The following is a 26,038-nucleotide window of genomic DNA, read 5'->3' as shown; positions in this document are numbered from 1 at the left end:
AAGCAACTCAGTCAGTTCTGAGAACATATTAGGGGTTTAACAAATTACCCTACAATCATGGCTTTACTCTTTTCATAACCCTTTATCGCCTCCCCCCCCCCCAGTTGTTGCTCTAGAGATGAGAAATGTGGAAAGAGAATGTTCTTAGGAGCTAAAAATACTCTCATCTCCTCTCTTCAAAATGTTTCTCTCCTTTTTATTCCTTTTTCTCTCCCTGTCTCCCTGACTCCAGGGTCGCATAATCCTAAGTAAAGCAGGATTTACCTCACCTTCCACCTCAGGCCCTTTGTCATACTCCCAAAGTCCTAGCAGAGGGTAATTAGAAGGAACACTGAAGTGGGTTCCAGTGATGTGGGTACTGGTTCAAGCCCCAGTGGCCATTAATTTGTAACCTTGGTCAGTCATTGTCCCTCTGAGAGTTTGGAGGAGATCAGTCTCTTAAAGTCCAGTTTGACTTGTCTAAGTGAAATGAGGAAAATAAAAACAATATTGCATGTAGCTATAACATTTTATTCTATATTTATATTTGTATCTATATTGCTGTAATATTGTACCTGTTCTTGCTTAAAGAGACTGTCCTTTATACTGAGATAAAGCTATTCTTCCTGTTTTGTTTCCAAATGTCTACTCACTTATGGAATCACAGATAAATAGATGGTAGGTTTTATGTAACATCTTCATTTGGCAAAATAAGAAGCTGGCAACCATCTGTCTTTCTCCATAAAAATTGTAAAAGCCAAAAGTCTGGACCTTCTGGATTAGTTAGTTCTAAGGATTTTTCTCTATCTGACATTTGCTGAAGCTGTGGCTCTTTAAGTGGTTCCATAGTTTAAGGATTAGAGAGACAGCCCTCTCATAGTCTCAGTGAAATCTGCAGTTGTTCAGGTTTTGCCCCCAACGTCTTTGCTTCATTAATGCAGAAGCATGGAGCTATTTTATTTTTATGACTTTATATTTTAGAGCAGTTTTAGGTTTACAACAAAATTGAGAGGGAGGTGCAGAGATTTCCCATATACTCCCTGCCCCCACGGATGCATAACCTCCATAGATCAACATAACTCACCAGAGGGTATATTTTTTTTTTACCACGGGTGAACTTATATTGACATGTTATCATCACCCAAACTATCCATAATTTACCTTAGAGTTCACTCTTGGTGTTGTACATTCTATGAGTTTGGACAAATGTATAATGATATCTATCCATTGAAATGATATTAGACAGTATTTTCACTGCACTAAAAATCCTTTATGTTTTGCCTATTCATTTTCCCCCTCTGCCCCCCCCCCCCACCCCCGGCAACTACTCATCATTTTACTGTCTCCATAAGTTTGCCTTTTCCAGAATGTCATACAGTTGGAATCATATATCATGTAGCATTTTCAGATTGGCTTCTTTCACTTAGTAATATACATTTAAGTTTCCTCCATGTCTTTTCATGGCTTGATAGCTCATTTCTTTTTAATGCTAAATAATATTCCATGTCTTGATGTACCAAGGTTTATCCACTGACCTACTGAAGGACATCTTGGTTGCTTCCAAGTTTTGGCAATTATGAATAAATTTTCTGTAAAATATCCATGTTCAAATTTTTACCTGAACATGTTTTCCACGTCTTTGGGTAAATACCAAGGAGTACAATTGCTGGATCGTAGGGTAAGAGTATCTTGAGTTTTGTAAAAAACTGCCAAACTGTCTTCCAAAGTGGCTGTATCATTTTGCATTTCCATCAGCAATGTGTGAGAATTCCTTTTGCTCATCATTCTCACCAGCATTTGGTGTTGTCACTTTTCTAGATTTTGGCCATTCTAAAAAGTATGTGGTGCTATCTCCTTGCTTTAATCTGCATTTTCCTGATGACATATGATGTGAACATCTTTTCATTTGCTTTTTTGCCATCTACCCATCTTTTTTGGTGAGGTGTCTGTTAAGGTCTTTGGCCTATTTTTTTTTTAAATCAGATTGTTGGTTTTCTTATTGTTGACTTTTTAGAATTCTTTGTGTATTTTGGGTAACAGTTCTTTATCAGACGTGTCTTTTGCAAATATTGTCTTCCAGTCTGTTTTTTTTCTTATAATTTTCTTGATATTGCTTTCACAGAGCAGAAGTTTTTATTTTAATGAATTCCAGCTTATCAATTATTTCTATCATGGATTTGGTGTATCTAAAACCCCATCACCACACCCAAAGTCATCTAAATTTTCTCCAATGTTGTATTCTAGGAGACGTATAGTTTTGTGTTTTACATTTAGATTCATTTTGAATTAACTTTTGTGAAAGGTGTAAGGTCTGTTTCTAGATTTACTTTTTTGCACATAGACAACCAATTGTTCTACCATGTTTTTTTTTTTTTTTAAGATTTTATTTATTTGACAGAGAGAGACACAGTGAGAGAGGTAACACAAGCAGGGGGAGTGGGAGAGGGAGAAGCAGGCTTCCTGCAGAGCAGGGAGCCCGATGAGGGACTCGATCCCAGGACCCTGGGATCATGACCTGAGCCGAAGGCAGACGCTTAACCAACTGAGCCACCCAGGCGCCCTGTTCTAGCATGTTTTGCTGAAGACACTATCTTTGCTCCATTATATTGCCTTTGCTCCTTTGTCAAAGGTCGATTGACTGTGTTTATGGGGTCTACTTCTGGGCTGTCTGTTCTGTTTTATTGACCCACTTGTCTGTTCTTTCACCAATACCATACTGTCTTATTTACTGTAGCTTTATAGTAAGTCCTGAAGTTGGGTAGCATTGTTTCTCCAACTTTGTTTTTCTCTCTTTATTATTGTGTTTGCTGTTCTGAGTCTTTACCTCTCCATATAAACTTTAGAATCAGTTTGTCAATATCCACAAGAAAACTTTCTGGGATTTTTATTGAAATTGCATTGAATCTATAGATCAGGTTGGGAAGAACTGAGATCTTGACAATATTGAGTCTTCTTGTCCATGAACATGGAATATCTCTCCGTTTATTTAGTTCTCCTCTGATTTTGTTCATCAGAGTTTTGTAGTTTTCTTCATAAAGATCTTATACATACTTTGTTCTTGGTAAACTTTTGAGAAAGGTAAGCTTTTATATTCCAAGTTGAGTTCTTTGTACATTCTAGTAAGTATGAAAATTGTGCTAGTTTGGAGAGGGAAGCCCATTATCTAGAATTATGTAAATGGGGAAAATGTATGTATTATCACTTATTGTATTTTTATTTTTCTCCACACAATGCATAATGGCAGGGAGTTTTCTTTCACAGCACTTATTATAAATGGAATTAAGCCTTTAATAGTTGAATGGTTATGGGCTTACCCTGCTAGGTTTTAAGCTTCATGAGAACAAGGATGATGTTGATACACTGACCATGGTGTGGCTGACATAGTGCATGTTTTGCAAATATGAATAAAAGTGATATGTGCCATAAGAGAGGGGAAAATCTCAAGTTCTATAGTGACATCAAGGAAAATCTTTTAAGAGAAATGGCAGGTAAGGTAGCCTTAAATAGGGACTGATATTTTGGCATACAGATGTGAAAGATTACATGGTGTTCAGTATAATTATAGAATTGAGCACACTTTAGTGCATACTATTTCTTTGAAAATTGATAATCTCATTATTTAAGGCAGCTTCTAAATAGTTTTTTTAGAATAGAATTAGTCAGATCTGCTTACCCTAAAGCCAGGGGAAAAGGTAACATATAGGAAGGACTGCAAAGTCTTAGCTCGTTGTAGAATTAAGCATTATTCCAAGGGTGTTAGCTTGAGAGACCTAGCAAATACAACCTCACTGTGATAAAGAGACTGAGTAAGAGAAGAGTTTAAATAAGAGATCAGGAGCTCTGTTTCCATCAACCTGCAAAGTAATTGATGGACTAGCATACCAAGAGACAAATTGTAGACATGATGCAATGTGGAAAGAGCATTGGTATTAAACAGATTTGAGCTTTACCCTCAGCTCTAACACTAACTAGCTGGTAACTTGGGACATATTAGTTAAACTTACTAAATCTCAGTTTCTTCCTTATTTATTCATCACAAAAATCCTACAGAGTAAAATGAAGATAATATTCTGCAGGATTTTTGTGATAGAAAAATTTTAAAATATGTGTAGACGAGACTAGCACACAGTAGGTATTCAGGAAACATGTTTTCCTCTGCCCTTTCCTTGTCTACTTTAGGCCTTGAGTTTTGGTCCTGTTCAGGAAGATACCTATTCCTCAGCACCACAAAAGAGCCTCTTTGTGTATCCCCAAATCTGGAAGCAAATAGTTAAATAGAGTAACAACCCAAGGAGTCTAATAGTAACACCAAATTGTTTAATCTGCAGAATCAAGCCTTGAAAATTAAAGCTTGTAATCTTCACTTCTGCAAAAATACTTTTAAAAACATATCCATGTATTCTGTCTTTTCTGTTCTTTTCTCAAATTGAAAGAAAATTAAAGGTCAAGTTTATAGCTCAGATGCAGATTACTCTATATCAAATTCTCTTTTCAAATTGACAAGTTCAGCCAGGTCCCAGAGTGGTGGAACAAACTGACTTTGCTGTGGGAGGAGATGGCTAGAATGACTCTGGAAGCTAAGTGGGGTAGGAGCCAAACCATTTATCACTAGACACTGAAAAGCAGCATGTTACACTGTTCAGAATGCTGGATTTGCAGCCAGAAGAACTCTGCTTGAGTCCTTGGTCTTCTGCTTATTAGCTTGGTGATCCTGAACAGGACCCATTAGCTCTCGGAGCCCACAGAAGAAAAATCTGTTACTTCAGTAGTGCTGACCCAAAGTTAGTGCTTAGTAAATATTTGTTGAATGACTAAATGCTGCAGAAGGTGGTATCAATACTTATTTTCTGTGTATTTGTGCTGTGGTCCCTTGTAACTTCCCTTATGCCCATGGACTATGTCAAATCAAACTTAGTTATCCCCCCCCCCCATTTAGCCAGACATATGTGTGTTCCTGTTACACAGTGAAAGTAACTGGTCTAAAAGGCTGATACATTGCTTGTCATCTTTAATGTTCCTTCATCATGCAATCCCTCTATGGATTCATATATCAACTGTCAGGTAATCTTCTAGAGAAGCTTGACTATAACAGTTTGTTCTGTTTTGGATGATGAATGAGATGGGTTAGATCATTTAATTCACTATATGGCACCCAAATGTTAAAGCTGAGGGAAAAGAATGTCTGACAAATTGTTTGTTGTCATTAAGGTTTATTTCTCATATGCCTTAGATGGTTTCCCCCACCTCATTCATTGTCCAACATACAAAGCTAACTATTATAAGGAAACAATACTTAATGGATGCCAGACAAATGATAGTTGAAGCTGTCTAGAGCATTACCCGATAAGTGAGAGCCAAATTATAATGTCATTAGATGGGATGCCTCAAGTTATTATAAAGTTGTGCTTCCCACAATGTCCTTCCTTTATGCTCAGCATGGTTCCTCCTGGCATCTGTTTTCACTCAGCAGCTGCATTGTTTTTATACAAGCTGAGATCAAGTTTTGAATATTCTGTTATGCCAACTATTAAATGCCCAACCAATACCCAAAATGTATGTTTTGGATATTGATGTCATACAAATATAAACTTTAAAAAATGATAGTTCACAGGGAAGCTGAGTGTATCTGAGTCCCCACTCCAGGGCCTATTTTCTCCAGGCACAAATTCCCTTCTGAGACTGTGTTCTTGTGTCCATTTCATAGCCAGTTCTTGGAACATTAGCACCCAATTAATAACGGAAGAATGAATGAATGAATGAACGAACGAACAAATGAATGAATGAATGGAATTACATTCAAAGGTACAGATAGAAGCATACTTAATGCATGTTAGTATAAAATATTTTGCTAATGAGTTGACAATGGAGAAAGTGAATTCCATTTATACCACAAGGAAGTTCAATTGCTTGACATTTTTGTTTGCAACAAACCAATTATCTTGATTATTATTTAAAAAATAGCTTCATGAGTTTATTTACCTTTCTCAGATTTAAACAATATCTGACCAACAGAGCTGTGGACTTATTTGTGTGTATGAATTATGAAACAGCAAGCTTAATTTTTTTTTGTATTCAGTAGAGCACCCAGTAGACTTAATCATTCAGTAGCAATATAGGCTATACAATGTCTTAATGACAATTACACTGTCTCCTTAAATAGAGCTCAGGAAAATAACACCACAGATCTCTTGAACGAGGTAGCACATTTTAAGTATAATCATGCTGTTTCACAGGTGTGAAAGCCCCGAATTTAGGTATATCTGGGTTCAAATCCTGACTCTGCCATTTTCAAACTGTAAGACAAACTGCTTAAATTCTGCGCCTCAGTTCCTTCATTTTTAAAGTGAGAATAAAAATATTATCATCATAGAGTTGTTATGAGAATTGTTTGCCTGTGTCTGGCACTTAGTAAATGTCCAACAAATGTTGGCTATTATTGAAATGTTATGTTTTATCGTAGGGTTGTCATTAATCTTAGTATTGTTATTTTCATAAGTGATAAAGCAGGGAGGACTAAAGGCTGGCAGTTTTCCTTGCACATCTGTCCCTAACCAGGCCCCTAAGTCATTGCTGTCCAAAAGAAATATAATGACAGTCACACATGTAATTTAAAATTTTCAATAGTGGCATTAAATAAGGTAAAAAGAAACAGGTGAAAATAATTTTAATAATTACTTTCTTTAACCATGTATATCCAAAATTTTATCATTTTAACATGAATTCAGTATTAAAAAATTTAATGGGATAGCTTACGTTCTTTTTTTCTTACTAAAGCTTCAAAATCTGGTGTGTAGTTTACACTTAACAGCACATCTCAGTATGGGAGCTAAATTTTGATTAGAAAGACTTGATTTAGATTATATAAATTCACAGTTGAAAAGCAAACTCACATATCCAAATTGTCCCAAACATATTTAGAAGTTTTCTATGAAATTTAGTTTTTAAATTTAAATTAAATGAAATTTAAAACTGAGTTCTTCTGTCCTGCTCGCCACATTTCAAGCTCTTATAGCCTCATATGGCTGGTGCCTCCCAAATTAGACAGCACAGTTCTCAGCAGTCTGAGGGCGAACATGCCCAAGACCCTGCCACCCTACCCATCACAAAGTTGAGCTGCATTTTCAGCTCCAGTGTTGGAATGGGGAGAGGATAGAGCAAGATGGGCCCAAGAGAAGAGGCCAAGTCCATGTGTCATCCCAAACCTGCTATAAAAGAGAAGAAGCAATGGTGGATTGGTGGTTAGGGGTTAAGTAACCGAAAGCATATCCATACAAACAGAACCTATGGCCATGCTCAACCCTGAAAACTGCTTGGTGTGGTGGGGACAGAAACCAGAAAAGCAGTGGGATGATGAGAAAGTAGGTGAGGAAAGTTGTATTCTTTGTCATCTTGCCTAAATTTCTCATCTTAATTTTCAACTTCAATGCAATGTAGGAAAGGAGAATATTATGTCTTTGCACATGGTGGGGCAACTCGTGGAGCTCAATCAGGTACTACAGCCTGAAGCAGTCATAAACAATCTGTCAAGGTTGAGTGGTGAGCCTTTGTTTAGTCATTCTCTTGTGAACAAACTGGAAGTGGAAGATGGGAAGACTGGTAGTAATCCAGTTTCTGGGAAACCTCCGAGTCTAATGGGAATGGAGAGTAGAAATGCACAGTCGGGGAATTCCCAGTGGTTTCCCTCTCCCAGCATTCCCTCCTTTCCCTTTTGTGCTCTCCTTTTATTTTTCCTTCATAAACTTCCCTGTTAAAAGGCAAGGTCTTTGAAAGTTCTTAGCCTCTCAGTGAGGTTTATTAGAGTGATTGGAAGATGGAGAAGAGCCTGAGGGAGGAAGGGGGCAAGGGCAGAAGCAGAGGGTTACAAAACATGACTTTTGTTTTCCCTGGGCAATTTTTACTTCATGTTGTTGCCTCACTGCTATCCTGAGTCATATGCACTGGAAGTCACATGGGAGCCATTTCTGTCACATACCCAGTTACCCCCAGTTGCCCTTCTCGGGGAAGTGGAGAAGGTATGAATCTGATGAACAGACACATTGCAAGGATCATTCCTAAGAAACATTGTGTAATAATGGCAGATCCAGAAAACCTTTGAGGTGCACTGATCATCTTTTTAAAACTAGAACTCACCCAGTTTATGCAATGGGTGGGTGGGTGGATGGATGGATAGATGATGAGAAGAAGGAAGAAAGGAAGGAGGGAGGGAGGAAGAGAGGAATGAAAGGAAGGAAGGAAGGTAGGTAGAAAGGAGGAAGGGAGGAAGGAAGGAAGGAGGAAGGGAGGGAGGGAAGGAGGGAGGGGCAGTCTTAGAAGAGGCCCTGTGGCTATTACTGTTGTTGTTGACCTTGTTTTCAGATTAGAACACATTACACGCCATTCACTACATTTATGGTGGGAAAAGCACAGGTCTTGGAATAAGAGGACTATTACCTTTTGACTTGTGTTCTTAGGGAATTCACTTTCCTTTTCTGAGCCTCATTATCTCATCTGTCAAGTGGTATTATGCTATGCACATTACAGGGATGTTGTAAGCGTAAAAAGTCTTTTATGTAAAAGATCATCTATGTAAATTATGATGCACTATACATACATTAGTTATTATTCTGCATCTGAGTACAATTTATCTTCCTGGAGGGAGGATTGCCTGGATATAACCTATTGTGAACAAGTGTGAGAACTTTTAATACACTAATAGCCTTATTAGGCCTCAAATCCTGGAGAGCTTATTAGTGCTCATTAGGGCCCATATAGTAAGTCCTCACTGTCTCCTTTGAGCGTTGTGTACGCTATAATATTCTTTTCATACTGTTTTCGGTTATTTTCCCCATACACTTCCTCAAAAGTACTCACTTTTCTCTTGCAAGCTCTTTCTCCTTGCCTAGCTCTTCCATTTTACAAAGTAAATAATCTTACCCACTCCCACACACTGCCATACTTTTAATCGCTGCTAATACTCGAGTGTACTTTTATGCTTCTACTTACTCTCCAGAACACTATGACAAACCTACTCCGAGTGCTAATTAGGACCAACTTGAGCATACATCAGCAGCCCTTTAACTGTTCTCTTTGAAACGGTTCCAGTTAGTCCTTTTAAATAAACTTCAGAAAAGAACTCAAATTAACTTGCTTCTTAATGTCCTATGGTTCAGACATTGGATTTTCTTTTTCCCCATAGTGACTTCTGGTTAGCAATCAAAGAGCCGCTTTCTTACATTATGATTTTAACTCGAGTCCCTGGGAGTGAAAAGATTCAATCATTTCTTCAAAATCCATGACTATTTTTTATCTTTACATTTTCAACTTCCCCCGAGATGTGTTTTCTTCTCATTAAAGCCACCTCTTGTTCCATTTGGTTTGTCCTTTGAGGGTGATATTTCTCACGAAGAGTCTAAGGGAAGTCTAAGATGGGAACTGTTCTGTAGGGGTTAAATCACTCATACAGTCTGGACCAGCTACATGATTTGTGGGCTCCAGGGCAAACGAAAATGTAGAGATCTTTGCTTATAAAAAAAAAAAGTATTAAGAATTTCCAAACAGCAACAACAGGACATTATCCAAATGTGGAGCCCTTTTCAACACAGTGGGCAATGTGGACTTGCGCAGGTCACACACCCATGAAGTCCTACACCTAATCACCATTTGTGGCCATACCAATCGACAGTCTTGTCCACTTTGCATCTTCATCATGGGCCTCACTTTATAAAAGAAATAGATGCCTTTGATCATCTCTGTAATAGATTCCTATTGTATATGAAACTTGTAATCTCTTTGGCAACTTTTAGTAACTCAGTTATTTTACTTTTGTAAAAAGTGAATCTCTGACCCCCTTTATTTGAGTCAATGCCTGCCTTGGCTTTGGGTTGTAAGATTAATTGGGACATTTCAGGGAAGTCGAATGCTCCAGTAGTCATACTTTAATGATGGCATGAAACCAGAAATTGCGTTCATTGCAGTTTCACTTGTTAACACAAGTATATTAATAGTGTTCAGAGCTTTTAAAGTCCAGAAACACTAGAAAGGCATAAACATGAGAGAGTCTGCAGTCTGGTAAAACCCTGGAAGAATTTCATGCATGTTTGGGGGCAACCTATGGTATCTCAATTGATTACAAAATATATTTAATGCTAAATTTGATGGCATCATTACAGTGCCTTGTGTTCTTACATGCATATTTTCAGACCTTCTCCTCCTCCACCTGGGCTAGCCACCACTTAGCCCTGCAGGAAGCTGAGTTTCTATGCTTATCTGCTAGGCTAGGGGAGAGCGAGCAGTGTTGATTTTGCTGTATGTGGCCAATTATCTTGACCTTTATGATAGATCAAGCCGTGGAGGGACCAGGAAGCCAAGTCTCCCTCCCATTTACATCTCCTTTGAGGGAGCACAGCACATTGCAGTCATGTCAGTTTGTGGCCTTATATTTCACTCCCCAGCAATGCACATCTTGAGACACTGTGATTAGCATCCCTAATTCCTAAAAATTGACTTGCCTTGTTATAACTAGAGAGCTGTCGCCTAAAATACTTCACCTACTGTTCAAAAGGGTATTATTTTAGTGCCCTGGGGATAGGAAAAGTTTTCAACCCACCGGTGTAGGGATTGGTTTTATTTTAAAGTATCTGAAGTGTTTTAGATAACTTAGCTAAGAGTGACCCAAGTTCAGTGGCCTCCCAAGAATCTTTTAAAATGTGCTCCGAGTCCTTATCTGACAGCCGTGTGTGGAAATGCCTCCATTCTGTATGTATGTGGACATCAAGCTCTACTTCCTTTGTCTGTCAGAGAAATTAAGGCACTTTCTGGATCAGCCAAACACAGAGGGTGCTTTCGTTTGGGGAAATAGCTTTTCCTTCGAATGGGATTTCTGACTGAATCATATAGAATTAGTCATACGTCTATTGAATAGCATGTGCACTTTCCCTTGTTTTTCATATCCCCGTCCACTAAGCAAATAGAGGCATTTCTCTTTTTTATTGATTGGGGTATTCATAATTGCCTGTGTAATTTTAGAGAGATACATAATTTTGTGATTCACTTCGAGTCAGGTAAAGGTTGTATCTCCATGAGACTAAAAGACCATCATCTCTTCAAATGATCTCTATTCACCGGCTTCTTGAACCACTGACTGACTTAACCAGTCCGATCAGTTTATGTGTTTAGACACAGTCTGAGTCACACAGCTAGTGTGGACAGGTTTTACTTTTTTTTTTTAAATCATTGAATTAGCTATTCCATTCTTTTAACAGGGTTGACTAAACTAATTGTACTTTTCAGTGGTAATTCAGAGGTAGTATATTTTGTTTCATTTATGAACATGTGCAATGAAGCTGCATGTCCAGGACATATGAGGAAAACATGTATTTTCATTTTTCTTCATGGTTCTTCACCTGGACAGAAAAGAGTAACATACTGTCCCCTCCATAGCAACCGCCTTGATGAGAGCTGGGATCCGAGAGTCTCCATCCCATTCATGACTCTGACTCCCTTTCTCCAGTCTCATTTTCAGAGAGAGAAACTGAGACATAGAAAAGACACAACTATCTTAGGAAGTCTAACAAATAGTTTGGTTGCTCACAAAACAGCTGCGTGGGTATTCAGCCTCATCCAACAGTTACTCTGCCATTTATTGCTTGAATGCCAGGCTACTATCTTCATGCTGTTTCTCAACTCTTTACCATTTCATGTGAAGTGGAGCTCTTAGGTGATACACTTAAAAGAAGTCAGTCATGGTTTTGGCATGTTCAAGTCATACAGTTACTAGTCTTTCTCCACAGACCTGTAATGGGTGTATGTTGATAGATGAGCAATAAACTACATAAAGCCAGGTACTCAAAGGGGCAGTTATTGTGGTTGCATGACTTGGTGTTTGGTTGAAGAAGAGAGCTCTTAGTAAGACCCTGAACCATTGAAAAAGAACACAGCAGTGAAGTCGAAGTAGTGAGTGGTAGCTCACTGCATGAAAGTAATAATTATAAAAAATTGTAGACCAGGGTTTCTCAGCTTCAGGACTATTGGCATTTGAGACTGAATAATTCTTTGTTGTGAGGTGCTGGTCTGTGCAATATGGGGTATTTAGCAGCATCCCTGGCTTCTACCTAATAGATGCCAGTAGTCCACTCTCTCCCAATTGTAACAACTAAAAATGTCTCCAGACATTGCCAAAACCTTCGGAGGGGCAAAACTGCTTTCACTTGAGAACCAGTGATATATGCTTCCGATTTTAAAAGCACTTTGATCTCAACAACAACTCTGTTAGGTTTGTTTGTTTTTTTTAATCTCTATTGTACAAAAGAGGAAACTGAGGCTCAGAAAAGTAAAATGACTTGCCTGAGGTCTCACAAGTAGTATATGGTGGGGATGAAATTCAAACTCAGACAGGTCTTCTGAGGCCTTATCAAGGGTCTTTTTATCACACCAGTAAAGAAAGATATTGTATCATTCTGAATCGGATTACCTCTACTTCCCTCCTCTGCTTATTCTTCTATTTGAGTTTCCTGGGCTTTACATTAACAGAATTGAGCCAAAACAATTCTCAGTGTCCCGAGGGGCACTCAATGTTCAGTCCTTCAGTAAGACATATTTCTCAATAGCCCCAACATTTGATATGCTGACAAGAGCAAATCAGATTACTATTGAGAGCTGTAGAATTTTTCTACAGCTAATCTAATCATCTTAGATTTCAGGAAGATGAAGGAATATTTTTACTTATTAAGGTTGTAGATCTAAATTTCTCTTCAACTTAAAATTTCTTAATGCTTCAACTCTACATTAACAATTCACACTCAAAAGTTGGTTGATTAAAAAATGGATTTACAGAGGCGCCTGGGTGGCTCAGTCAGTTGAGTGTCTGACTCTTGGTTTCGGCTCAGGTCATGATCTCCGGGTCTTGGGATCAAGCCCGAGACTGCTATGGGCTCTGGACTCAGTGCGAGTCTGCTTATCCCTCTTCCTCACTCTCTGCTCCTCCCCAGCTCATGCTCATGCTCTCTCTCTCTGTCTCTTTCTTTCATAAATAAATGCAGTCTTTTAAAAAAATGGATTTACTTTTTTGGTTCAAAATTTCTGGGAAGTCAAGAAAAGAAAACTTTAAAAGTATCCTCAAATGTGAACAAAGAAATGCCTTTAAGAATCAACTTTAAATTGGTCTGTGTTGGGGTGCCTGGGTGACTCAGTTGCTTGAGTGTCTGAATCTTGATTTTGGCTGAGATCATAACCTCAGGGTCTGAGATTGAGTCCTTCTTTGGCCTCCCACTCATTGGGGGGTATACTGAGGAGATGCTCTCTCTCCCTCTGCCCCTCCCCGCCCCTGTTTGCACATGCTCTGTCTCTTTAAAATAAATAAGTCTTAAGTAAGTTCAATGATTCATTAGTTCAGTATAACACCCAGTGCTCATCATGTCACATGCCCTCTTTATTGCTCATCACCCAGTTACCCCATCCCCTCACCCACTTCCCTTTCTGTAACCCTCAGTTTGTTTCCGGGAGTCAAGAGTCTCATATTGAACATTATATCAAAAACTAATGATGGACTATACCTTGGCTAATTTAATTTAAATTAAAAAAAACTATAAATAAAGTAAGTAAAATAAATAAATAAATAGGTCTGTGTTGGCACATTAAGACATATTTCATTACCAGTGAGTGCCAAGGCTAATATTGAAATATTTGTGCTTTACCAAAACGAAACATTGTCCCTGCTCATGGGGAGCCTGCTTCTCCCTCTCCCTCTACCACTCCCACTGCTTGTGCTTGCTCTTGCTCTCTCTCTCTGTCAAATAAATAAATAAAATCTTTTTTAAAAAATAAAGAAATACAGTTTGTGTTAGCATATGCTATGGAACTGTAAACTCCTTGTGATCAAGGTGCATTTCTTTCCTTTATAATCCTTTATAAATCATATTTTTCTAATTATAAAAAGTAATATCTGTTTAATTTAAGCAATTTAGGAAATATAGATAAACAGAGGCTAAAAATAAAAATTACTGGCATTCCCTCCACCCAGATATACTACTGTAAATATTGCAGTATATATCCTTTCAGATTTTTTCTGTACATATTTATTCTATACTTTTAAAAAGTACTATCATGGTATACCTAATGGTTTATAACCTGTATTTTATAACTTAACACATTTAGAACATATTTCTGTGTCCTTAAATATTCTTTACAACATAATTTTTAATAGAACATGATTTCCTTCATTTGAGCATATTATGCTGTACTCAACCAGTCTCCTTATTTTCTTGACATTGACATTGTTTCAGTTCCTACCATTATGAACAGGTTTGTATTTCTACATATCTGTGATTTCTTGCTTAGGTTAAATTCCTAGGAGTGGAATTACTATGTTAAAAGTATGAAATGTGAAGGTTTTTCATTCATATTGTAAAATTGCTCTCAGAAAGGTATTATCAATTTGCACTTCCACCAGAAGTAGAGGAGAACTGATTTCCTGGCACCCTCACCATCACTACTGTCACCAAAAATAAAAAAGCCAGATTGATAGATGAAGAATAGTGCTTCATTATTGCTTGAACATGCATTTCATTGACGACTACTGAAGAGGAACTTTTTCTAAGATACATTTTTTTTCATTGGATAATTGATTTCCTATTCTTGCCCTTTGTTCATTTTCCTCCATGTTAGTCTGTTTCTCATTGATTTGCAAGAGCTCTTTTTATATTAAGAATATTACATGAAGGCCCATTTCTTATACTTTGTAGCTTCTACAATGTCTACTAACGAGATAGGCAAATGGTGATATTTCTTTATAGGAGAATTTTACACTGTGCCTTGATTAAATCAATCACATGTATTCCTTTGGTTAAAATAACATGCAAATCACATTATTTCTCTTTACTGCCTTTCACTTTAAGCACTAAATGTGATCATTTCAGTGTTTCAGGGGACAAAAATAGTCCAAGGCTCATAGAAGAAATGTAAAGGAATTAGAACTACTTAACAAAACGAAACCAAAAAAAGTGGTGTCGGGGTGGGGGTGGGGAGCAGCCATGACAATACACTTTCAAAATTCTACAAGGCAGAATCACTAATCTTCGATGAGGTCAGGCTGAGGAGAGAGAACTTAAATTGAAACAGGAAAATGTGGTTTGGGGAGAACACTTTTGGAGAGGATGAATGATTTAAGCACTGAGCTGGGTTCCTCTAGGTAATGATAATGTGTCCTTTCTTACCATTTTCTAACAAGAGCAACCAGAGGGGGGTAGAGAGAAGGTCTTTCATTTCTGTGCCAGCAGTGGCTGGATGCATCTGAGCCCAGGGGGGATGATGGAGGGCAGTGCCTCCTGCTTATGGAAGGCCTCCAGTTGACTAACACATGCAACCACAGAGCTGGCCTGACAGGTCAGAGAGAAGGGAACTCGAGTGCCCCAGTACCAGGTCATGCCACCCAGAGTGCACTGCAAATTGACAACTTTATAAATATAATTATTATATGGGCAGTCATATGACATTGTATTTTGTGTGTGTTTATAGCACTAATGTGTTGGGCATTAATGCTATGTCACATTTTAAGTGCTATATTTTAGACATAAAACAACTTTGGTAACTCTGCTTTAAAGCATTTTAACAAACCAGGAGTCTCAAAATATGAAAGAGCCTAGGCTTTGTCCGACCTCTCAGAGGCATTTATCATGGATTAACAAATTGGAAATGCTGAAAATCCCCTTATAGGGTTTGCCGATTTGCAGATTATTTACCTGGATACGTAATTGAGCAATACTGTGACTGGCCTGCTAGTTGTGATTATGGGGGCCTCCCAGGGGATCATATTAATACCCAAATTACTTAGCTTTTTATTAATCAATTATGGGCTGCTTTATTTAGGGGATGCTGGGAGTTTGCTGCAGTAGAGAATGCAGTGGGGCTTTAAAATTTCTTATTAAATCTTCTGAAGTTTTTTTTCCCAAAATGTGATTAATAACATGATAAGAAAGCAAAGTATACCATTTGTAATTCTAAAAGAAAATTACAGGTAACTTAACTCCAAAAGCAGTAATAATTAGAATAGCAAGAGATACTGAGAGAGAGTAAATTAAATCCTTTGGGCATCTTGTGGTTATTTTGGAAAAATCATTACCTGCTTTAATCATTTGGATTATATGTGCTGGGAATGCACTGGTGATTAAGGGTTTGATAGATGTATAATTTGACTCTGGATGTCAACAGGATCACAACTCTAGGTAGTAAATATTGCCAGTTACTGATGATGCCTGCATAATAAAGTGGAAAAAATCTTACAAGTTGTGACTTGGACCTCATCAATATATTTATGCTAATAAACTCCTTGGTGGGAAGGAACATCCTTGATTTCTCTTTGGGAGTTTATTTAATATTTTCTCTTTTATTTTTATTTTTTCAATTCCTTCTTTCTAGTCCAAATGGACTAAGATATAGAACATTCAAACTGGTATTTTTGTTTGCCCATTTGTTGGCTTTAAAAAGATTAGTCTTTCCTGTTGGTTAATCTCAATGTAACAGGAAAATAGTGCATTGGTCCAATAGTTAATATGACTTCGTGAAGTTAACAGTGTAACTGCATACTGATTAGACTATCCAAGACACAGCAAAGGTAAAGCCTGCTCCTGAAGAGAAAGGCAGAGGGACTCATTCATGTAATAGATATGCTTTGAGCTAATATGTGCCAGACATGGTACCAGATGCCCTGACTGTGCCCTCTTACCTATTATATGACCAACACCAAAACGTTGCCAAATTCAACTCTGTCTTCACTGGGAAGCTGCAAGTTCAGGAATGCCTTTGTTGGGTTCAAGTTAATTAAAATGAAGTGGATGACCAAAAATTTTTTCTCGTATAAATTTCCAAAACCTTAAGACCTATTAGAAAAACAATGTTGAGCCTTGTGGAAGATGAAACTATCTTAAAATAAACCAGTATTTTCAAAGCTTTGTTGTTTATAGTAGAGCTGTTATAGTTTTACAGTAGAAAAACGACTTGCTTTTTACCTCCTAGAAAAAAAATGACTAAAGTGGAAAAATGTGATGATATATTTAGCAGAGAAAATGTAAACTTTGGATTTATCAGAAATTTGGGGAAATGAAGCTGAGGAGTAGAGCAGCTATACTCAGTTATCTATTCCAGTGGTCAGCAACTAGAAGCAAGTACAGCAACAATATCAAATAATACATATAAAAAACAGACAGGATCTGACCCATCACTTGCATGACTCAGCCTCGTTCACCTCACCCTAGTCCAGGCCTGAGCAACATGTTTCCAGCCCAGTATCCTCTGGCAACCCTTCTGTCCCCCTCCTTTGACAAATGAGGATTGTGTTGGGTGGAGTGTCAGGGACCTGGGATGGATGGGAACTTAACTGCCTATAGATGCAATATGTTCCTATGCAGGGGAATACTGAAATTGGGGTCCTAAGAGAATGGTAGGTCAGAATCAGAATAAAGAATCCATACTGGGTCATTTTTCCAAATGGAACTGAAGGTAGAAAGGCAGCCAAAATATAAAGTTAAAGAGACAGAGATAAATGTTACAGCTGAATGAGGATGTGGGGAGATGAGCCTGCAATAATTCCTGAGTCATCTGTGGACATCTGCATGGTCTTTTCTTATCCATTTTCCACAGCTGCTTTGAGAACTCCAGGATCTTTGAAAGTGATGGCTGGAGGCAAACCATTTCTGTGTTTTGCCATTTCTAGTCATCTGACGATACACACAGCCAAACCTCTGTACTTTCCTCCATTATCACCAACCTTATGCTACCTTTACTTTAGTCTTGAAGCAAGTAAGCTCCAGCTACCGGCCATGTGCTCTCCCTTCTTGGCATGAGGGACCCAGTGAGGAAGACACTCACAACTGGGTTGAGAATGGCCTCTTAGTAGTGTCCTGCGCTTCATGAGGCCATTTCATACCTGAGGCTCAAAAAGGCTGAGTGAATTACCCAAAGAACTGGTAGAATTGTGACCAAGTCCAACATAGGTCGGTTGTTAAGGGGCAGTTTGAAACCCTGTTGGAAAATCAACAAGATTGGCAGCCTCCAGAACAACTCAAAACTATCTCTCCTATGAATTTCTAAACCTACCTGACTCCAAACCTGAGGCTTTTTCTTCTGAGCATGAAAACTCAAGTAAAAACCCCATCAAGGAAATTCCACTCAGAAGAGTCTTAGCATACATCTTGCTATACCACCATCACCACCAAATTCATAGGGGCACATTTCCCAAAGATAGTTTGTCTAACGAGCTAATCAATCAGAAAACAAAAGCCCCTTCTGGACGTTTCCATTGTTAGGAGGTTTTCTGTTTTTTGTGATGAAAACTGAGGAAGTTACTACTCTAGAATCCAAATCCACCTTGTTCAATTTCTACATAAAAGGTTGGGTGGAAGGTGTGAGAGAAAGAAGAAAAAGAAGGAATGTTTTTTATACTTGCATTTGTTTAATTTCTCAGGAGACTGGTATTAATAGACTATACTTTTAGGAGAAGTAAATTAACTTTATACAATGTTTAAGGAATATTGTATATGTAGGATCAAATGAGGGGAAAGGATAGTTTTGCCAAAGGCAACTGTTATCAAGGTTCTGAAATTAATTGGATGCTTTAATTGAGGTAGATTACTAGCTAATGCTTGCTTGAATACAGTAATTCTCCTATTAAATTATCTTTGAATAATTACCTGAAATTTCTCAGCTGCAGGGACTGATGGCTATTTAATTGCACAGTGATGTTGCTATATAATTACTTAACAAGGTGTCCTGTAATAGTTTAATTCCCTTTTTACTGAAAAAAAGTGGATGATAAAGTAACTACAAATACCTCTTTCATAAAAAATAAATCACTGTAGATTTTTTACTTCAGATGATTTGATATTTGAAAGTAAATGAAATTATTTCTAAATTTGTGATTTGTAATTCAAGGATTGATGATTTTTTAAATAGAGTAGAGCCTCTCTAACACATAATACATTAGATAACATTTCAAATGAATTGTCATTTTTAATTTTTGCTTATCATGAGCATTTTATGTCTCATTATTAAATGCCCAAGAAACCACACCTTTCTCTTCATTTTTCTTTCATATTTTATCTAAGATTTTCAAATTAAGCATGTAGTCATTAAATGAATAATTAAATATTATTTAAATGTGGCCATACATCATGTGACAATGGTATGACAGAAAATTAAATGAATTGCTTGAAATTATTTGGAAAACAATCTTTAGGCAGTTTTCACCCAGACATTAATTTATTAGCATTTAGAATATTGCTACAAACATTATTAGAATATCAACAACAAAGATCATGTGACTCTTCTCAGGTTAATCTAATTGACCTCTACAGTAATCTTAATCAGATATTAAAGTCAAAAACAAAGGACAATATATTTTGACAAATTTTTGTGTGTAGGTTGGTGATATAAAAACTACTAAAATCTGAGGAAAACACAGCTGATTGGGGTTTGGACTGAAAAAGCAAATTAACTTTAGTGCATTGCCAGTCTTAGCACATTTATATTTCCAGAATTCGTCCCAATGATTTAACAACATATACCCGACCTGAATGCCAGAACAATGTGCTGGTTAAGACAATGCCAACAATTTATTGACCCCAAACTAGAAGTGAACAATGTGTTGAGGGGCGCCTGGATGGTTCAGTCAGTTAAGCGTCCAACTCTTGATTTCAGCTCAGGTCATGATCTCAGGGTCCTGAGATCGAGTCCTGCGTTGGGCTGGGTGTGGAGCCTGCTTAAGATTATCTCTTTCCCTCTCTCTTTGACCTTCCCCCTCCTGAACCCCCCCCCATTTTGGTAAGTTAAGAGAAGGGGTCACATTAACAAGATGAAGTTCAACAGATTCAGGAAATTTCATTCACATAGAGAGAGGATGGACAGGAATAGTCTATCCCCAGTACGGCAGAAACAGCACTGAGTCATTGTGGAAACTTAGCTAAATATCAGTCTTCACATTAGACCATATTTTCTAAGAAAACTGAATACTGAAATACACAGAAATTTTACCATCCTGGTTATTGGTTGGTACTGAACTGGTGATGCCAAAGTCAGTTCTCAATTTTGTGTTTAAATCACAGTTCACAGGTATAATATACGGATTACACAGTTTAAAAGCCAATAAACCCTTCATTATCTGTGAATTATTTGTCCTGGCTCCAGTATGAAGAGTTTCATTCTACTTATAATAAAGTTTTTGGATCAGATGAAAATATGGCACAGAATACCCCTTGTGATACTGTGTAAGCAATATAAGAAATACAGGTGATCCATACTTTGATGAAATTATCTTCATATTTTGTTAAAGCTCTAGATGGACTCATTGCCTAAGAAGTACACCACACAATGTACGTTTTGACTTGAGAAGATTTTCCTTCCTGCAAGGAAATCTAACAACCTCACCCTATGGAAGTAGTGTCATGACGGAGCAGTGAGCGGAAACTGTACAACAGCCACTGTATCTTTGAGATCTTTAAGGTTGAAATGGAGCCTTGAAATTCTGTTGAATGAGGAAACCGAGCCCAGGTGTTTGGTCATTTTGGTCCTTTGGCCTCTTAGCAGCATTTCAAAACCTAGGCCACACAGGAGCCAGTTGCTGCAGTCTGAGAGGAGAAGGAATGAAGTGGTGCAGTGTGAGGGAGGGTTGATGGCCCATCAGGAGTGGTGGGGATGGAAGGGAGGAGATGCAGGACACCAAGGGATGTGCTTGGTGATCCCCAAAAGATTCTGTACCCCACGATGCAATCCTTCAGTTGCCTGTGAATATTGCACTTGGGGCAACTCTTCTGTGATCCACATCACTCTTATATCCTTCTGGTTTGGAGGAGAGGATGCCAAGAGGCAACATGATTCTGCTTTGAACATGTGAGTGAAAGAGAAAATGGTAAAGTACGGTTTCTAGGAAACTCTCTCCCTCCACAAATGCAGACCCTTGGCCAAGCCTGTGGTGTGCTTGTGTATCTGGCAGACCCTCCTGGACCGCCGTCCTCCTGGCATGCAGGGATGAGATAGTCATGGCACAAGATAACCCTCCTGACACAGTGGACCGATTTGCACCAGGTACACTCCAGTGAGCTTTCGCTCTTAAATAATAGTACTGTGACGATAAGAAGAAATAGCCTCAGAGGTTTCCTGTAGATACCAGTTTATTTCTCCAAGCAACAATTGTGGATAAATCTTTTTTTTTTTTTTTCATTTAGGAAACATGTCATGTGCTTCACCAGGAAATACAGTACCATTATCTTTTTTTTTAAGGTATTAATTTGGTTTCTTTAAAATTAGAGCTCTGTTCCAATCACATGATTTAATCAGTGGGCATGGTAGTCTAATACCACTGTTGTGCTTGACTTCAGAATCAACTATGTTCATTTTTAAAAATAGAAGTGGTCCTTGAACAAAATGAATAGTCTGATTTATTAAGAATGGACTTCATTTTCTTGTATGGCTTTTCTTCAAATGGAAATATGTATCTCAGAAATAATTATAGAGGAAATCTTCCCTCAATTCACATATCCGCTCACCCCTAAAATAAAATAAAATGAAATTTCTTCATGTGGTTCCAAAAGGAAGGAGACATCATCTCTGTTCCTTGTCTTAATAATGCATCTTCTGCCAAAAGACAAATGTCAAATGAAATAGACAAGACAAAACAGAAATGTCTTTATTAGGAGCAAGCCGCTTTGAACTGCTCGGTGTGGCTGTGTGTTTACTGTAGTGTCACTCACTGTTCAGTGACTCAGATCAATTCTTTATCGGGATTCACGTTTTCAGTGTAAATGGGAGACCACAATTAGGTCGAATTTTGATCAATCTTCCTGCCAACAGATCTGGAATCAAATTTTAAGCCTGATCTGAGCTCACGTTCTTCTTTTATTTCAGCACAAAAGCTTGGAGCCACAGCGTCATTGAAGCATCCTTGAAATCATTTGGGTTTCACTGGTGATGTGAGATATGGCAATTCTTTCTCTCCACAAACTAGAAGGGCTCTTTTTTCCACTTTCATCTAAGGGGAACTACTTAACCTTGTATGGCCTAGTTCTCATTGGCAGACTGAGGGTTTTAGACCATCATGAGTAGTTCCCAAACTTTATCATGCTTAACAGTCACCTGGGAGCTTGATGAAAATGCCTTTTCCTAGGCTCCACCACCAGAGACTCTGGTTCAGTAAGACTGGGGTAGAGCTCAGGCATCTGCAATTTTAACAGGTTCCCCCGATGAGTTATCATATGTTGAGGAGTACAGTGTTTTTATGATCTCTGAAGTCCCTTCCAGATTCTAACTGCTGCAATCAATTCAGGAAATCCTAAAGATCAAATGGAATTATGTATAAACTGGTTGCACAATACAGAGGAAAAAGTATGTCAGATAACAATAATATTAAACAGCTAGCATTGTTGAGCATTTCTTAAATTGAGGCGAGCCTTATTCTAAGGCCTTTATAAGTATTAACTCACTGATCCTCGAACAATACTCGGGGGGAAAGTAACATTATTGTGTCCATTTCACAGATGTGGAAGCCTGAGGCCAGAGAGGTTAAGTCATTTACTTAAGATTAGATAGGCCCTGGAGGATGGGCAGGCACTTGCTAGGCTAAAAAGGACATTGTAGGTGGAGAGAGCAGAAGGAGCAGAGGCCCAGATCTAGAAAAGTTCATGAATTATTTGACAATAGCAAGTATTCCTGTGCCTGGGGCCCAAGTGGCTTTGGGGAGTATGTGAGGAAGGAGGAGGTATTTAGAGAGTTTCTTATAATAAACCTTTGTATATGCATATAATGGAATATCATTTAGCCGTTCAAATGATTTAGAAAAATATTTAATAACAGGAAAATGTTCACGATATAATGTTAAGTTTTGAAAACAAAGTTATTGAACAATGTAATTCCAGTTTTGTGAAAAATATGTAAAGGGGGGCACCCGGATGGCTCGGTGGGTTAAGCGTCCGACTCGTTGATCTTGACTCAGGTCATTATCTTGGGGTCGTGAGATCAAGCCCCACATCAGGCTCCATGCTGGGCATGAAGCCTGCTTAGGATTCTCTCTCTCCCTCTACCTCGGCCCCTCAGCCCCCTGCTAAAAATATATATATATGTAAAAAATATATATGAAACATTGACAGGTAGGTTCTCACAGCAGATAGAGATAATGCTTGATTTTCATTTTCTTTATTTTTTAAAATTTTAGAGACGGAGAGAGAGATGCTGGGGGAGGGGCAGAGAGAGAGGGAGAGAGAATCTTAAGCAGGCTCCACACTAGGTGACATGAGGCTCGATCTCACGACCCTGGGATCATGAACTGAGCCGAAATCAAGAGTCTGACGCTTAACCGACCGAGCCACCCAGGCATCCCTTTCATTTTCTTTATATTGGTTCACGTTTTACAAATTTTTCTCTATGAAGCAGTATTATATTTTATTTTATAAAATAAGTGTAATAAAATATATTACTTAAATAGATTTTCAGTGTTAATTGAAGCAAAAAAGGTTTTCTAATAACCAAAGCATTTAATCAGGAAATCCCATTTCTGTGCCTTCCAGAGCTTAAGTTTCTAGTTTCCAAGGGCAAATGCTTCAATATCATTCCCAAATTTTTTGGGTTCTTTTCCCCCTGGGCACTCACCTGCATGGAAATTTAGGAAGATGATGTAGCTTAATGGTGTTTCCTCACCAACTATACGAATTCATGATGGGGTACGAAGCCGTAACGTAAGTGCATGTGCGGTGGGCTTAGGAATCTGTGGTGGAGGGTAGAGATGGTGGGGGAAATTAGAGTGTTTCCTCCTTCTCTTTTGGCCAAGCAATGTAGAAAGTAACCATGGCAGTGCCAGCAGCCATTTATTTAACTTCACAGGCCACATATGGCCAAGCAGAATCAACACTCACTGAAAAGACGGATTAAGAATTGTTCACAGAAGTAGCTTCCATTAAAGTGTGAAGAGCTTTGTTCAAGAGTAACTAGCACCTGAGGTCTAGCTAAATTCTGGAAGCATACGACAGTTGTTTGAATGAAGGAGTAATGATCTACTTAGAGGCAGTAGAATCTTTGGAGTTAGAGAGCCTGATGTTTGTCATTCTGGTGAAAGGATTCTGGGTGTGCTCTCTAGAGCCGCTCCATGGTGTTGGCCACGTGTAGGGAAATTAAAATGGCAAACCCACATGGTGCTTACTGCGTGCTCCCCATGTTAACTTGTCATAGAATATTCACAGTCCCCCCTGTGATGTGAGGTAGGTTACATTACTATCCCCATTTACACGTGAATGAACGGAGACACAGAGAGGTTTAGAAACTTGTCGAAAGTCATATTGTCACCATTTCTTAGGGTCTTCTACATGCCAGGCACTAGTGTCATGCTGAAGCAGTGCGCTGTTAGTACTTTACAGATTTTTAACTCAAGCCTTACAGTCATCCTGAGAAGTATCAGTATGTCCATTTTTCGCATGAGGGAACTGGGGCTTGTGTTAAGAGAACATAAAGTACCTAGAAGGAGATTCACCGGGTGGGGAGCAGCAATGCAGGTGGCCCCTGTTTACCCTGCCCTGGCTTCCCTTTCTTCCTGCTGCTTCCACCTCTCAGGCCCCCAAGATACTGTTGTTCCAGTCCTTAAAGGTGAGGTCCAAATACAGATTCAAATACGGTCAAGGAAGACTCCCTTAAGTCACAGAGAAAAGGAATACAGATCTCCAGAGTCGGACAGAAATAGTCGAATCCTGACTCTGCTACTTAATGGTGGTTTGACTTTGGAAGTTTTTTGATTTTCTCAAGGCCTCATTTTCCTCATCTGTCAAATGAAGATTCTAGTCACAGTGAGGATTAAAGGAGATCATTCTGATAAAGAAGTTACCAAAGGGTATTCAGTAAATAATAATAATAATAATAATAATAATAATAATAATAATGGGAAGAATAAATGTAGGAAGCTCTGGTTTAAACAAAATTAAACCCCATTTTTGTTATAGGACTCTTCTGAGCCTTTAATAGCCAATATTGTCAGTGAAGCTGTAAGAGGACAGTGTAGCAGGCAAGTGTTTCTTACCCATTTGAGCATTTATTATTTTTTTCTGGGGACCCATTAAGTCCTATGGACTCTTTAGGAAAGCCTTTACTAGACAAAACCCTGGTTTTACCTTATTCAGAGAAGTTCTGTTAGCAAACAATAGGCTTCTATATGAGAGATCTTATAATAGAGGTAAAAAAAGTATATTCTAATATTTTCAAACTCACATATGCTAGAAAAACCTAGGGCTTTAGGAAGAGTGGGATATGATTTTAATAATATTTGATATGAACTAAAATAGAATTGAATCTCTGCACAAAAAACAAAGCTACGTTTGCTAAAGGGCAGCAAGGGAGGAAGGAGAGAGCCTCTCCTAGGAGAATCAGGGAAGGGAGAGGAGGTGGGGAGCAGAGGCCTGCTGGACAGATGCGTGCAGGGGTGGGGGCGCTCCAGGTTGTGGACGAAGCCTTTAAGTAAAGGTGGGAAATGTCCTTGGGGGAATGAACAAGGAGGGGGATCCTGAGGATGCCAAAAGGAGGGTCCCGAATTTGCTAAGCACCACCTTGTTTACCCTTAGCTGTTTCTGTGTAACAGAGGCAGTGCCTACAGGAATTTTAGTCCTACACAAGTGCACTTATTTGCAAGTCAATAGAAACAATACTAGTGAAAGTCAACACTGCTTTGAATGATTTGTAAGTTTCTTTAGAAACAAGGTTGTCTGTGTCCTAAGGGCAACTCCCAGGTGATTTCATAGTAGAAGTGGGGCTACGTGTTCTTTACAGTGGAACTGGCATATAGTGGTTCCTGAAGCTCAGAAAGATTTTTGGGGGACCCTAAGGCCAGCTTGGCGTAAACCCTGAGAAACGTTTAGTAGTGAACTCCAACTTCTTCTCATCAGCCTCCTCAATTCAACTCCTCTCAATAGCATCTAAGTTGGAAAACTCAGAACTATTCTTGACTTTTCCATCTCCCAAACCACACATCCAAAGAGTCATCAAGTATAGCTGATTTAAGTCCAATGTAGTATTTTGTTTTGTTGTTAAATTATTCAATACATGCATCCTCACAGAAAAAAATGAC

The 26,038-nt window shown here is 38.4% G+C and overlaps 1 protein-coding gene across 9 annotated transcripts in view; it reads left to right on the top strand.

Annotated features, from left to right (window-relative positions):
* SOX2 (SRY-box transcription factor 2) overlaps window positions 1-26,038 on the top strand; it is an 808,376-nt gene that overhangs the window by 428,267 nt on the left and 354,071 nt on the right. The window lies entirely within an intron of this gene.

The sequence above is a fragment of the Phoca vitulina genome, unplaced genomic scaffold (genome assembly GCF_004348235.1).
Source record: "Phoca vitulina isolate PV1807 unplaced genomic scaffold, GSC_HSeal_1.0 scaffold8, whole genome shotgun sequence".
Lineage (NCBI taxonomy): Eukaryota > Metazoa > Chordata > Mammalia > Carnivora > Phocidae > Phoca > Phoca vitulina.
The sequence above is the reverse complement of the archived record's forward strand: the minus strand, read 5'-3'. Positions and strand labels throughout refer to the sequence as shown.